Below are 12,817 nucleotides of genomic sequence, written 5' to 3' on the forward strand. Positions count from 1 at the left end.
AGTTAGCACAGTATAATGCACCCTGCGCAGAACAATATGACACAGACATAGCAGGTCATTCCATAATCCAACTCTCATCTAAAGTGGTCCACGACAGTTTCAAATCTGCTTCGTGGAGTGCAGCAAAGCAATCTCCCAGGCAGCGCTCCGTCGCTTTCATCACACAAAGCTTACAACTCGGTATGAATTACAACTGGCTCCTTTCTGCCTCTCAGTTCTGTTGTTGAGGCTCTGGGAAAAAAAAACAAGCATCACTTGTCTGTCGGTCTCCTTGCCTGTTTTTTCTTTTTTTCCCCCCTCAGAGCCTCCAGGGTACCGAAAAAAGAAAAGAAATGCAGTCTAGCCCCTAAAAGTTCTGTGACACACACTGCTGGCTATCAGCCCTGTCACTACAGTAAACTAAGTAACAAAATGTGACTGTATGACTATCCCTTTAAAGCAATTAATCTTGCAAATAATGGGATGATTTTTTTAATCCAACATACGCACTAAGAGCAATTTACAAGTATTATAATAACCCCTCCAACTCTTACCTGTGCATGGTAGACCGTTCCTGATTTTTGTACAGCTGTATCAAATAGGCCTCCTTAATCTCTCTCGTATTACCAAAAGTGATTTTTGCAAACAGTCTTGCGCCCTCTGGCACAGATTCCCTGATAAGGAGGAGGCCTACTCTAAATGAAGCATCTGTGGCACTAGCTCCCTTCTGAATCACTGTGGTCTATTTTGACAGCTTCTACCCCCTCCTGTTTTTCCCCCCAACCCCTTTAGCTCTTCATTGCCTGACTCTGGCATCTGACATGGCCAGCTTAGCCTCACTGAGCTAAACCTAACACAGCACACAGTTTGGTAACAGAATGGCATGTTTATTCCCTTCTGACTCCCTTTTCCTTGTTTGCAAAACCGCTGCACCAGACACTGGAAGTTAATTAGCAGGATGATGCTGTGCTAATTGTGTTAATTTACAAGGTTTTAGTCAAAGAGAATCACGCCAGGGCTGGCACTGCTGTCATGCTTCCGACTTAATGATTAAGAAATACTGAAAACAAGGTGGGAAGGATTGCAGTAATTACACAATAAATGAAGAAAGCAACAGGATTCATTTGCAAATATATTTTATTGCAGTTGCACTAATTTGCATTTGGATTATTTATTTATTTTTAGGAATCGTGCAGGTATTCATTTGCAAATCACTAAATCAGTTAAATTTAGCCTGAAAACTGTAAAGTAAAGCTTAATTGAGCCTTATATTTTATTAGTACAAATACTGCAGATCTCATTCCACACGAGCATGCTACTGATTAGGTCTGGTGGGATTTTTGTTTGTTTTTTCCCAGTTCTATCTTTCCCCCCATTTTTCAAGCACTTATGACAACTTGAAGAAAAATGCCTGTTAACCATTATCCAGTTACCCTATAGCCTATAGAAATTTTTCTGACAAATGCAGTTTTGAGTCTGAGTTATTGGCAGATGTATTACTTTCATTTGGAATTAATTTAATCTTTTTTTGCTAATTGTTTCTGATGTTTCAACCATTGCATTTTAAAAGGGGAAATGTATCATGTAATTGGGTGAAATTACGGAAATCTCGTTCAGTTATGAAATTTGTAGTTTTAATGAGGAACCAGCAGCAGTTTTTCAGAAATCATACTTTTGTTAAATTCTGCTGGAAACCTTAAGAGCAAATCACCACGAGCCAATTGCAAATAGCCAGCATCCAAAATTATCCTAGCATTGTGGGATTTATTTCCAGCCTTTTTAAACGGAAAGAATATTAACATTTCTGTAATGCAAAACTGCCTAAAAGACATGCAAATTTATTCGCACTGTAAAATATTTAGATATATATGTATGTTATCCATGTTCTGTGATTTTGGGCTTGAAAGGTTACCACAACACAAAAGGCTTCTGTTATATATAGATGCACAATAACTTGAGTAGATTGATGCTTCACTAGATACACATGAATGAATGCCATGAGAAAGGGTCTTGGAAAAGAATTCAGCAGTGAGCAGCAGTGAAAGTTAGAAGAAAGATAAAGTAAAAGGGGAACGGACACTGCCTTTACTTTTGCAGACAGTTTGGGCAAACACTCGTATATTAGTTAATGAATGTGCATTTTGTAATTTGGGCAAAATGCCTTTACTGCCAAATTAAAGAAGGAGAGGCCACTTTAATAAAATAAAAGAAGCTATTCACTATGCTACAGTATAACAACATGTATTATATGGTGCCCATAAGCATGGCTTCCATAATAACTTTTCACATATACACACACTCCCACTATATTTAAGAACATTTCTCCAAATACAGAGGTTATTTATATATTAAAACTATTTTTTTTTTCATTTTTCACAATGTGGAGCGTAAAGTCTATTTAAAAATATTTAAAAATCCAAATTTGGGGCATATTAAAAATATTCCTACCTAATTTTTCCCTAATTTGAGTTTGTAGAAGACAACTGAATTTTATGACATTTCAGTTCTCTCTGATACTAAGAAAAATATCAAATCAATCAAAATTCTTTATTTGGAGTAATTGCTAGATAATTGATTGGCTTCAGCTTGTCAGGCTATCTTTGGAAGTGCTTTCTGCACAATAATTGAAAGTTTATTTATTGATGCATACTAAATACCACTGCATTTAACAAAGGCTGTTAAAGGCAGAATTAGGTTTTGATTAGATAAGTTGAAGAAAACAGGACTGTTCTCATCCCATGAAACATGAGCATTTATTGTAGTGCACTGCAATCATTAGTGTTATTTAGAAACATAAGTGAATAGTTAACCATAAATATTTACTTTATATTAGTATGCACTGAAGAAATATGTATTTATGTGAAGTTCACTAGGCTGGCCTGGACCTTAGGGGCACAAAGAGCTTTTTCCTCAATTTGACATTAATTTGAATTAGCATAAAAAACTTTGTTGCTTAACTCCTTTTGTGAAGAGTGATCACAAGGGTCAAATTTATGAGTCAGAATAAAAAATGCAATTTGCACTTTTTCTGGTGAGCAAACGTGTTCTTTTTGTTCTCGTAGCTCCTCAGTGTTTGTGGGAGCATTATTTATTCTGTTCTCTTTTGTTTGACAGAGCTTTTTTGGTGTTGTCTTTTAGGCATGCTAAATGCATAAGGCAACAATTCGATTCTTTAAATACATACTGCTATTTAACAGAAAATTGCTTTTTAGATAATTTAACATGCTATATATAAGAGGCAGGTACCGTACTAAAAATCCTAAGCATTTTTTTTTGTTCTGACAGAATTATTTTGCATTTCTCCTCCATAATTCTAAGCAGTTGGATCTGTTTGGACTACATTTAGAATAATTATCATGGCCAACAATTTTATTATACAATTCCCTTTTTACTCAATGTTCAATCATTTTTTTTCCTTCTGCTTTTACGTATTTAATCTGAAAATGCAAAACTTATTAAATAAGACTTTCAGAGTGTTATACACTTAATTCCATAAAGCAGAAGTATACTTGCAATTTCAGCTTTACAGATAAAAACTATATGCAAATAATGCTAGCGTTGTGACAAAATTAACTGAGTATAAGGAAACTGACAATTTAAAGCCTAGCAGTGTTTTAACACATCCAAGTTCTTCCTAGGCATCACAGATGCACATATGGGGCCTAATCCTTCAAGATACTGAGTGTCTGCTGTGAGGTGCAGAGTGTCCTCAATTCACATTGACTTCAATGTGAGTTGAAAGAGCTCAGCATCTCACAGGGTTGGACCCAGTAAAAAGAGATAAATGCAAAGCAGCAGCCCTCCTTTGAACTTTAATTGACTGGTTTATGTTACAACCTCTCTCTTGATTCAATATGAGATTTCTATTAGAAACTTTAGCAAGCATATTATATCGGGGGCGGGGGGAGAAGAAATAGTGTATGATTCAGCATATCCCAACAATTCTAATGGGTTACAACTCTTTCAGACTAATGTGTTCACCCAACAATCTTCCCACATATAGGATAGCAGGCAGAAAAAATAACTTTTGCTTATTAATTTACTAGGAAAGTTCAACAGAGGAGATGAACACTAATTAGTTAAAGGAGTATGACTTTATGTAAATATTATGCATTCTCCAAGAATGGCAGGGATTGCGGTGATGACAGGGGATGGGCTTGTCTTGAACCTTCAAAATAACACGGGACCAAAAATATACATTAACTAGTTATTTTAAATAACTAGGGAGGGAGGAACCCCCTTCATTTCATAGGATTCTGAACAGACACAAGGGTCTACCCATGCCGATCAGAGTGCAAAGCCAGGGCCCAGCTCTGGAGACTTTGTTTGGCAAGTGAGAGCTCAGGGTTAACTTTTACACATGATGTAAACCTCGGGAAACAGGATTTTAAAGTGTTGTCCGCATTTTCATGCGAAGGTCTGGTCTTGCTCCATTTGAGTCAATAGAAGTTTTGCCATTGACTTCAATGGGAGCAAGGTCAGGGTTTTAAACTCCAACTGCTAGCAGGTGCCCTGAAAACAACTGTCACCTAATAGGTGCCATTCCAACCTCTCTTTAAACCATACAGTTTTAACGTGCTAGTGACTTTAGGTAATATACACATAACAGAGCTAAAAACAACTACAAATACACAGCACATTTGGAAGCTTGGAACTGGTTAAAGAATGATTCTCAAAACCTGTAGTTTCAAACTAATGTGTCCCAATTATCTAATTTAAATACTGTCAAATGATTATTCCTTTAAATCACACTTTCACACTTCACGACTGCAAATTACAATACATTTACTGCAAATTACTTTTCCTCCCCCCTCCCCATTCCTTCTCATTTACATAAAGCAGCACTTTTAAAAAAATCACAAAGGCGTTTCTGGCTAAATGTTCTTTAGCAGGTATAGTTAAGATCCCATGACATCAAAAGCTCTATGAAATTAAAATAGATAGACAGAGACTGATGGACAGAGAAATAACAGTCAATGTGGACAACACATATTACTTATGCACTGAATTGACCTCTTTCTATGCAAATTCGGAAATATCAATTTCTCTGTAGTGGTGTAATGTATTAGGTGTAATGTATTTTGTTCTCAGCCAAATACTCACTGCCTTAAATTATAACTGCATTGATTCATTATTGTTACATACTGTAGATGAATCCATTTATGCACGTATCTGTCGGGTCCTTTTTTATACGTAAGATTGACACACAAAAATAGAAGGTGCATTTCTTCAAATAATTCTACAAACCCAAGTGCTCCCTTAACCCTAGTCCCACTACACACACAAAAAGTGTTCATAGGCTCCTTTAAAACAACTACATAATAAGGAAGAAAAAAATTGGTATTACAAGACACTTCGCCACACTGTACCATTCATACAGGCAGCTTTTTTGTTGCTACCCATTCTGATTTTTTGCATCTGTACATTGTCTTCCTACATTGCAAGTTCCTCAGAGGAAAGGCCATAACTGTAACAGTCTAGCAAGGTGTGGGTACTGCACAAATAATAACTCACAATAATAATTTCTGAGTGGGTGCTAGGTGAAAGCACAAGTGCACAAAAAAAGCCACTGTAATTGTAAGAAAAATGTTCCTTTTTTGTCCACTGAATACATATGCATTGCCACAATCTACTTTAGATCATTTAACATACTACCTGACAACCCTTCTGCAAATTCATGCCTCTGTCCACATAAGAAGCAGTATAACTACTGCAGTGTAACTGCAGGGATTTTGATAACTGTAATAGTCAATTTGGTAAGACTTGTTTTTACTGATTATAGCAGAATATTCTATTGGATACTATTTTTTGGTGCATTCAAAAGCAATATATATACACACATATGCAGACTCAGGGTCTGATCCTGCTCCCACTGAAGTAGGCACTTAAGCTATCATTGACTTACATTGGAGCTTTGTGAGATCTTTAAACAAACACACACAACTATTTTAAACTGGATATCTGAAAGTAATCTCCTGCTTTGTTTCCCTTCCAAGGCTAGTATTCAGGATCCAGTTTTCCCTTGCCAGCGTAGAAATACAAACCCCTAAAACCAGAGTAGATGTAATACCTGCGCTGTTTTATTTGCCTTTGTCATGTCATCAGTTGTTGCAGGGGAAACACGGTATCCCGAATTTGTGTTTTAGCAAACAGGTGGAAGAAAAAATGGATTTTCAGTAATGTTGGTCTAGATATACAAAGCTCAGATCGAGAGCTACATTTTCTCAGAGTTCCTAGAGGTTCATATCTAGGTTTTTTGGACCATTTCTGATTTTCTAATGATATTTTTATTTGTAATATTTTGGTCTGTATATACACTGCTACTGATCAGAGATCCCATGTATTTCTTCTGGCATAAAGCTTCTAGTTCACTTCTAAAGTTACTGTTTGGTAGCCCATTTGTCACGGAGACTCTTACCTTTTCTCGTGTTATCTTCAATCCATTGAGGCAATTCCCCTTTTACCCCCACTTCCTTTTGTCATACAAAGATCATCAGGACATACGACAAGGGCCCATAGGGACAGCAGAGTTAATGAATATGTATGTTCTATATCACAAAAGAGCACCCCCTTTGTTCTGCAGTATCGACCTTCTCTTACGTGTGTAAATAACAGGTGAGTACTAGTGCATGGGGATAAATGGGGTTAAAATTGCAATAAAGGAGCATGCTTTATTCGGTCAAACTGTGCGCAGGATAAATAGAGCTTTAAGGGACACTGAATCCTAACACTCATTTATATCATGCCTTTTTCAAAATATTTGGAAACAATCTCTGTTTAAATACCAACAATCAGAGATGTGCATTGCATTCAGTGTCCAACTTTTACGACCAAAATTCCAATAATGTTAAAGACTTAGTTTTTGTTATATTAGAAAAATTTGCTTCCTCACTTCCAATTAACATCAGCAGCAAACGGTGCAAGCCTCAGTTTATACCACTACGATATTTTTTTAAATCTCAGTCACTGTCCTGTACTAAACCCAAATAGCTATGTGTATATATAGACAGGGTTAATTCCAGAGATTTGCCTACAAGGATCTGTTCTCCCTAAGTATGTGAAGGCAAAGATCAATTTCAGTAAGTTTGAAATAAACTGTAGTCAATTTTGACCCAATACACTAAACTAACAAGGGTCAAAAAAACAAATATATAGGGGCCAATAACCCCATGGCACTGCCTAGAATGAACAGTGCATTCCTACCCTTTTAAAAATGCCAATTCCAACACCTATCGCCACAATGAAGTTATATACAGTTGTTTTATTGAGATTAGTGTTCCGCTCTGCTAATTAGCTAAAGGAGAACAAATACCGATTAAATGTATATTTAGAGATATCTAATACTTGCCTTTAAAAAAATGCTGCTTAAGGTGACTCCAAACCATACAAAGCCTTTGCAAAATTTGTTTTTGTTATTTATGCATTTTGCTCTTTTTGGCAATCTGTGCATTAATTTTTAATGCAGTAGTAAAGAGATGTTGTGTCTCAGACTTCGATAAAAATATTCTATAGCCAGTACTGGGTGACATAGTGCATTAATTCAGTGTCCTTCACTCCTGGGACCTGTGTATAATTTAGTCCAGCCCGAAGAAAATAACTTTGATCTGAAGGCTGTGGAAAAAGCTACATATGAAATGAGTTTTGCTGGGTTTAGCGTTGTTTCTTATATACAAGACGACATATGAAGATAAACTGCTTTAGGAATGCTCCTGACGTGGCCCAGGATTAAGAGCGGAGAGCTCTTAGCAGCAATAGCAGAGCCCCTCCACCCTCCTCCTTCCCATTACCACACACATACTGTACACATTTCTTAAGCCCAGGAAGCCCAGGGAGTGACTACAACTGGTATACGGTGACTTTCCAAGAAACGCAATGACATTCAGATATAAGTAGCATATTGTCACGCCCATTTATTCAGTTGGTCTTTCCATTCAAGAAAATAAATGTAAACATGTTGCATAATAAGAGATTATGTCTTAATAAGGGATGATGTTAGCACAGGGAACCTGGCATTTCCTTCCAAAGGAAGTGAGCAGAACTGCACTAACCTCACTCTAAAGGAAAGCAGAGGCCCGATATGGCTCACTCTTTAGGCTTGGCTATAAGTACAGCTGACCCCTTCCTCTTCCTTCCTGCTACCCCCAAATATAGAGAAACAAGATTAAAAGCAAAAAGATAATGAAAGAAAACTGCTATACTAGAAACACTAAGATAAATCTTTCCCCCATTTAAAGCCTCCTGTTACTGGATTCCATAAATTCCAAAAAAATTTCTTTGCTCATCCAATAAAAGCTTTCTGAATTAAGTATTAAAAAATGGAAAAAGAGCTCATTATTTGCATGCCTATTGTTCTGGTGACTACTGCATTATTTCATGAACTAGACGATATTGTTAAGGGAGGTTGATAATTTCACAGATATGAATGAAGAGGACATCTTAACTGAGGGCTTCATCTCTAGATAAACCAAACTCTTTTTTATCCTCCTGGAAAAAAAAGAAAGAAAAAAAGCTTACACACTAACTCTTCATGTTTTGTGCTGTTTGTCCCTGCTCAAAGGAGCAAAGTTCAACTTGCAGAGGAAAAGTTGAGCCATGTCTGGAGGCACAGAGTGTGTAAAGGAGAGCATGTGCACGCATTTCAAGGGGCGGAGGAGAAGTAAGAAATCAACTATAAATTGACGATTAAGAAAAATCATCCCTCTTTGTATCAAATGTATTAAGTCAACCTTTTCTGTAAACAGCCTCCAAGAGACAAACCAAGAATCTAATCTATGCCAGAATCATACCGAGAACTAGCAGCACACTAACGACAGTTTAAACCACCATAAGCAATGTTATTTCTGCTATAATTTTGGCCACACTTTTATTGTGCAAGGAGTCAACTAATGATGAAATAGTTTTTAAAATTTGCTACAGGGAACAAAAGTCAAGCTCCACTGATTAGCGTCTCAAAGCTCACTAAGAGCACACATTTGTATAGCTGGATAATAGCACTCTGTGTGTGTGTGTGTGTGTGTGTGTGTGAGAGAGAGAGAGAGAGAGAGAGAGAGAGTGTGAGATGTTTTAAAAACAAAAATTGCACTATTTTACTGGATGTGTGATCATGCACACTTATGAAAGTCCTTCTCCATCAAGAAATATACAGGTCAGTTAACTGTAAGGATTTCAAAGGAAGAACGGAGGTGGAAATTGCCTTTCAACATCACAAAAAAGCCAAAAGGGATTTTTTGTTTGGTTAATATTGGAAAATTACAATTAAAATGTTTATGGGATTTATTCTCTTCTTACATTGGTGTAAATCAGGAGGAACCCCTAACGTCCATGTTATGACATCAGCATGCCATTAAGTGAGGAGAAAATCATGCACTATTGTTTTACTTTAGGCTTTTTTGTAAGCAACAATTATGTTGCAGATTACATAATAATCAAACTTTCATATCATTCTATTCATGTCTAGTATCTGTATCACATACTTAATATATGCTCATCACTGAAAATAGACATTGTATGTATAATTTTATACCATAAAATTGCAGAGTTTTCTAACATTTACTGCACTAGTTTAGTTCATTTTGCTTTGCATGTCTCTCATATTCTCTCCAGCAACATTGCACTCTATCTTTCTTGTGCAAGTCTTTGTGTTCTTCTTTTATCATATCTTCAGTCATAGTAATTGCTTCCACATTTTACGTGAGCATTTCTTTTATCCAGTTTTATGTCAAACAGTATTATTAAAAAAAAAAAAAAAAAAGACATTCACATACTTAACACAGGATAAAATACACGGAATTGTATCCACTACCTACAGAAGCATTAGAATGTTACTGACGTAACCAAACACAGCAATGACAGTTAATCACTTAAAGGTGTTTTATGTTAACCACCCTCTCCCATTTGTGTAGTAATATTCAGAAATGATTTAATAGGGAGTCAGCCATTAAATACAGATAACACATTTTACACCTTCTTTAGCTTCTAAACTGAATGAACACTCATTTAAACATTCTGACATCACTAACACACATTTATGAAGCTTAGATTTTAAAAACATTTTGAAAATACACTGCTTTAAAAAAGTTAGTTTTAATTGCCATAGCAGTCAAAGCTGCAAGAGTTTTGAGTTTGCAGTCAAAGCTGCAAGTAAAAGATTTATAGAGAAAACCATTGGACGTTATATTAGACTAATCAGAGGAATGCACAACCCCTACAAACCAGTTAGGAGTGAATCATTTCAATTTTCTCTCTCATTTATGGCTTTCCATTCTTAAACAAAAGGAAGCAGAGGAAACTTCAGAATGACCCTATTTAGGTATATTAGTGGAGATAGCTTTGGCAAATTTTAAGCAAACAGGATTGTGCTTCCAGTGCTGTCCATCCAGTTTTCCAGTGTATAAATTGGATGGCTACTTGGACAATTCTCTATTCATTACTGAACTGTGGAAAGGAAACACAGAGGTGGCATTTTCCTTTTAAACTATGTAGTGCCTTGTAGCCAGATTCCAAAGCATCAAGGAAAGATTTTTTTTTTCTAGACAAGCTGTCGTAATTGAAAAGAAGTCTAATCAGATTCATTACTGTTTTCAGCAATTTGCACCACCAAAGATGCTTATTAGGTAACAGTGTTTAATAAACCGCTCTTTAGAAAACTACCAGTAATGAGCTCTTAACAGCCAATCTTTAGTGTGAATGTAATGTGAAAAGTGTTCCTAGCACTGAATAGATTTTCACATTTAGTAGTGTCATAATTAAGCTCAAGGAATTGCTAGCTGTGATGTTAGATTTACTGCAATATAATTTTTTCAAGGGTATTTTCAAATACACTTGTCTTATGTTCAAGCTAAATTGGAGTTAATATTTCCAGAGCAAATTTTAGAATGGTTTAAAAATTGTCCTACAGAGGATCAACTCTGCAAATGGCAATCAATCGGGATTTTTTGGGGATCCATATTGTACCATGAGTCAGATATCCTCTACCAGGCACGCAAATTGCTCACTCCTCTTATCTTTGTTCGACTGTGTACTCCAACCCATACCATCTGTAAACAATTTCCAGTCATTAAGATACAAATAATAATTTTTGTTGTCATTAGCTGAGTGATAATGAACAAAAGTGACAGTTTAAGAAGTGATACTTGAAGGAACATTGGCCAGTTCTGACTTCACAGTAACAGCTGAAAGTGCTTTATATGAAATAGCCAGCAAATTGCTTTATGTCCCTACAGAAAATAACATATGCTGTTTTTTTCTATATACCTCAAATGCCATTGCCTCATTGTAGTTATCCAGCCAACAGACATGCTCATACAGTAAAAGAAAAATACAGCTCAGAAAATGTAACATTGCGACATATATTATTCATAAAACGCAGTGATCAGTGAGAGGTAGGTTTGTCATCAACAGGAAGTTCAATTTAGCCTGATACCCACTCTCAGTACACTAGTAACACCCACACTAAACAGACTGCAAATGCTAGCGCAGACACAACAGAAAATGGATTGCGCGTATGAGATCTATGCCAATTAAAAATCCACAGCGCTGATCTCAGGGAATAGTCACTGATTTCATTCTCTCATTAGACTGATTTGTGCTTGACATAATATGTGTTCCTAAATTATAAATAAGAAATGCAGCAGACTGTTGGTACCTTTGGGCTCTTACACTTGGACGAAACATACCATGATGCAAATATTGTTTTGCTTGCTAAAAATTATACCAAAGGGAATCTTTGAAGTTGCATTCAGGACATTGTGAATAAAGCATTTGAAGATGAGTGATCAATAATGGAACCACCAAAAAAATTACAGAAGACTAATTTCCTTGATCTCAGATTTTATATCAGAACTTTATGGTAAGATGTTAATGAAAATTCCATTAATGGATGATTCCTCTCATAAACACCTTTTTATTTATCCTAACCCCCAAAACTTCAGTAATCCTAATTGGAGCCAATAAGCCTTTATATCTGTTTGCAGTTTTATGAATCAATAGGTCTATGAGAACGGAGACTGCCAAATTAATGCCAGTTTCATCTGATTTTGTGGTATGTAGTGGCGGGGGGTGGGGGGAAGAGAGAACCTGAACTCATTCCCATCCCATGTGGGTTCTTATAGCTATCAGATCAAAATATCTTAAAGTTTCTTAAGTCTGAACTGCATTTGTTCTCAGATCCAAACAAAAACAACTGCTACTGCATCCAACTATTGCACAATCCCAAATACTGCATTTTTAAGTCTCTCATTGTTAGACTATTCTTTTCTTTTTTTTTTTTTTAATACCGAGAGCAGAAGCTAATAAAGGCCCTGAAGCTTCTTTGGAGTGCCTCCTCATATACTTTTGAATAATGCATTAAACCTCACATCATTTATGAGTGACAACCTAATGCTCTAAGATATAGAACACATGTTTTTTACTGTTGATTTGACTAGGAAAGCATGGATGCTCTGAAATGTCAATTACTTATCAATAAATCCTTCACTACAGTATTATAGCAGATATCTTGGTCTACAAGTAATTTAAAATCAGGGTTTTAGTTGGGAACTGAAAATTCACACCAAATGTCTTAGACATCATTATCTCTACTTCACCTGGTCCTAACATAGAGAAAAAAAAATACTCCACTGCAACTTCTTCCCCACTCCCAGATGTAACAAAACTGACTCTTCCTTGGACTTTTGGGCTATGAACTTACCCTCTATTTGCAATACAGATTTTTAAATCATAAACTTGCCTGTCTATAACACTTTTTATATAAGACCTCTAAGTGTTTTACCAACCTTACAACATACAGGTGGTCCAATTGTGTGAGATTCTGAGCAACCACAGCTCCTGTCTTCCATAG

The 12,817-nt window shown here is 36.2% G+C and overlaps 1 protein-coding gene across 5 annotated transcripts in view; it reads right to left on the reverse strand.

The window, feature by feature from the left end:
* Positions 1 to 12,817, reverse strand: part of FIGN (fidgetin, microtubule severing factor) — a 111,696-nt gene that overhangs the window by 6,845 nt on the left and 92,034 nt on the right. The gene's annotated exons all lie outside the window — the stretch shown is intronic.

This window comes from Chrysemys picta, chromosome 11 (assembly GCF_011386835.1).
Source record: "Chrysemys picta bellii isolate R12L10 chromosome 11, ASM1138683v2, whole genome shotgun sequence".
NCBI classification, from domain to species: domain Eukaryota; kingdom Metazoa; phylum Chordata; order Testudines; family Emydidae; genus Chrysemys; species Chrysemys picta.